This window comes from Acinonyx jubatus, chromosome C2, assembly GCF_027475565.1.
Source record: "Acinonyx jubatus isolate Ajub_Pintada_27869175 chromosome C2, VMU_Ajub_asm_v1.0, whole genome shotgun sequence".
NCBI classification, from domain to species: Eukaryota; Metazoa; Chordata; class Mammalia; order Carnivora; family Felidae; genus Acinonyx; species Acinonyx jubatus.
The window spans coordinates 39,911,069-39,915,149 of NC_069384.1; positions in this window are offsets into that span (position 1 = coordinate 39,911,069).

Here is a 4,081-nt window from a genome sequence, read left to right on the forward strand (position 1 = left end):
GAAACAGCTTCTTTCAACTTTTCCCTCTCAAAATAAATCTCGATGGAGACGAAATGAAAGAAATGTTGGCACTTACAGAGGACTTAATGAAGAAAAGGTTATACCGCCAGTTAAAGAAAAATATTTGCACATATTCCACAGAGAAGGATATATCTCCATTAATTATTAAGGAAACTATATCAGAAGGAAACAAGAGGGAAAAAAATTGCACCCATTTCAAAATATTTGTGAATGGGTAACTGTAGTTCCAGAGAGGTATGGGTTTGCTTGGTTGGGGTTGGTTTTTTTTGTTTGTTTGTTTTTTTCCTTTGGTCTTTGTTTCTTTTTCCTCTCCTCTCCCCCTCCCTTCCTTCTGCTTTCTATTACAGTATCAATTTGGTGTACACACCTGCGATTTAGATAGTGGAGGTTTCGAGAGTTTCTGCAATTTGATCGCTGAGGTGTTAAACGGGATCTGAAGCCATAGGTTTGTCCTTCCTCTGCAGAAATAAATGCCATGACCACATCTGCCCCCTTGCGTTCGTTTTGGGGGTTGGCGCGATTCGAACAGACCGCGGGCTTGGAGCTTGGCGCGCATGCGCAGTCACAGCCTCCCCGGGCCTCTGAGTACGCTGACTTGAGCGATTCGTGAACGACAGTGTTGGTGCAGAACTAACTTGACTGACTGTACAGTGACCTGGGTGATTATTTCCCATCACTCAGCTTGAGGTAACCGTTTTACCACACCGTGGATTTCTTTGTTGAGTCTTAAGAGCAAACCGTATGTTTGTAGTTTGTCAGTTTAACTCAGCTGAATTTAACTTCGTGATAACTTCGTGATACTAGCACAACTGAAATACCACATTTGCCTGTTTGAAGATATAGATGCTCATATCACGCCTTGACATTGGTCCGAAAAGAATCTTACATCATGTGCCAACTAAAATAGAACCTTTCCAATCAGGGGGAAAAAAACAAACAAACAAAAAACCCAAAAAACAAAAAAAAACCCAAAACCTCTACAGGAGTAAGATTTAGCAGACTTGGAAACATGGCAAGGAAATTAGAGTTGATTAAATTTCTTCCTCTGAAGAAATTACCATAGAACTTTAAAGATTCTTTTCCCTTTTCCTTTCTTTAAGTGACCTGCAATTTAATTATGGTGGATCTTAAATTTGGATGTATTTTAAGTTCTCCTCCTTGGGCTTCATTGGAATACATTGGCATTGGTTCTAATGCTTTTCTTTCAGAAGTTTGAGAAAACTTCTCAATCGCTATTTTCAAATATAGCCCCCTACTGTATCCCGCAGTCCCCTTCTCCTTGTAGAATTCCAATTAGATACTTGTTAGACCATCTTATTCTGTCCTTAATGTCTCGTCATATGGTCTACTTCCCTGTATCCCTGGGCTTCAATTGTACGTAGACACTTTGGTATAAACCATCTATTGAGTTTAAAATTCCTGCTATGTTTTTTTTTTATTTCTAGAAGCATTGGGGTTTTTACACATCTGTGATTTCATACTTTAGTTTTTGAAACACTTTAAACAAACTTATATTTATTTTTTCCATCTGACAATTCCTGTATCTGAAAACTTCTGAAACTTTCTTTACCTTGTTTATGTTTGCTCTCATTCATGGTGCCTTATTTTCCTATATTTACTGTTTTTTTGTTTTTTTCCCCTTTGAGCCCTCATTTTCAGTTGAACTTTCTCAGTGGAAATCCTGTGCGGCCTGGGAAGCGGTGGATTTCTTCCTGGGAGGATTAGTATTTGCTTCTGTTAGGCATTCACAGGCATTATCAGTGCTGTTTCAGTTATACTAAATTATAGACTTGAAGTTTTTACTTGTGTGTGTGTTTTTCATAACACCAGATGGTGTGAGTTCAGGATACAAACTTAAATGGAAGCCAGATGGTGATTATGAATCTTTAGGAGAAATCCTTTTCTACCTCCAATCAGAATCAAGGTTCAGTGTTCAACTCTCAAGATGAGCAGTGGTTTTTTGTTTGTGTTTTTGTTTTTGTTTTTGGTCGATTCCATACTGGTGTCAGAGTGCATGTTTTAGTTCATTTTTAAACTGGAATAACACTTTGGGGTTCCAGTTTTATTTTAAAAGGGGTCCCCTAATATAATCCCTAACTTGGGTGAGGTATAGGCTTTGTCTCACATCCTTGAGAACTTTGGAGATCCTCTGAGCTCAGCAAATGCCATTAAGGGAAAAAGCCATCCTTAGTGCTTTACTTATGTCTCAGAGTTCCTGCCTTAAACTTGTTTTGGGCCTGACTGGAATTTATCCATTTTGCCAGCATTTGCACACATTTAAATTTTAAGAAATATTTTTGCTCAGCAGTTTTAGTAGTTTTCAACAATAGGATCAGTTCAGGTACTCAGTTTACCATGTTACCATGCAGGCAAAATTGTTTTATACATGGTTTTTCTTCTGCATTCATTACAAGTATCTCAAGCCTTTACTCCATTTTATTATCATTTTCTTCCTTGCTGTTTCTGATATTATGATTTATTTATAAGATCGACAATTATGAGTCAGTTCTCAGATTGTTTTCTTATCTCTGAAATCTCTGTTTAACCCATTAACTAATCATCTTGGTTTTTAGCTCTTCTTTTATTGGATTATATTTTATTATGCTATTGCATAACATAAAACACTCTGGGGATTCTGCTCTGTAGTCTGAGTTATGCTTACTTCTAGACATTTGCATAATATAAACCATAAGTCTTTTTCTTCCTTGTTTCCTCCCTCCCTTTCTTCATTCCTTCTATTTTTCTTTCCTTCCTTCCTTCCTTCCAGTTTTTTCTTTTTTATTCTGTGGTTTCATAATCGCCATGTGATTTATTTTTACCTTGATCACAGGTATTACTGCCCAGTTCAAAACAGAATAGATCATTTTCCTTGAATCACTTGACATCTACTCTAAAACCAGCTAGATCTATCCTTGAGGCTTTTTGAGTATGCAGGGATGGAGGGTGTGGGCTGAGTGTGCAAGGGTGACAGGTGGAACCCTGTTGTAGAGGAGTGTTATGCTTGCTAGATGTCTGGCATCTGAGTTCTTTTCTGAGATGTAGTCATGAGTGGATTCGTGGATTGGATGCCATTACAATGTCACACAGTTCATTACAAATTGTAGGCCTCAGGGTGTCTGGGTGGCACAGTCGGTTAAGCTTCCGACTTTGGCTCAGGTCATGATCTCCTGGCTCGTGGGTTCGAGCCCTGTGTCGGGCTCTTGCTGACACCTCAGAGCCTGGAGCCTACTGCGGTCTCTGTGTCTCCCTCTCTCTCTACCGCTCCTCCACTCACACTCTGTCTCTCTCTCCCAAAAATAAATAAGCATTTTTAAAGATTGTAAGTTTATCGGCCCTTCTAGTCTCTAATGAATTCTCAAGGATGTAGTGCCAATTAAATTTTTGCAGATCTCGCCTTCATTTTTGTTAGGGCAGTTTAACTCCTCTCCGAATATTTCCAAATTAGGTGACGTTAGTGAGAATTTTCAGGATACTTGGACTCATTTTCCCACTAATTCTGAGAAGTTGAATGGCAGGTTTAGGAGACCTAACATAATATGACAATATTTTCTGTTTCTTCTTTTGACCCCATTTATTTTCATTTATGGTACTAGGTTGTGACCTATTATTTGTTTTGTTGCTGATGATAGATTTTACCACCACCCCCTTTTGTAAGATTTTGAAATTATTTGACCATTGACATGTATTGGGGAATCTTGCTGCATTTCCACTGTCCTTAAACCAAGTAAAACTTACTTTAAAATTCCATCCTGGGGCATCTGGATGGGACACCTCAGTCAGGTAAGTATCCCACTCTTGATTTTGGCTCAGGTCATGATCCCAACATTGTGGGATCAAGTCCCATGTCAGGCTCCATGCTGAACGTGGAGCCTGCTTGGAATTCTCTCTCCCTCTGCCCCTCTCCCCTGCTCACTGTCTCTCTCTAAAATAAAAATTAAAAAAAAAAAAAACAACCCTAAAATAAAAAATCATTCCTTTTTATGAGTAGTTTAATTTTAGATAATTAGGTTTCAGTAATATTTATCTGTGAAGGATAATGTGCATATAACAAGAGTAGTTA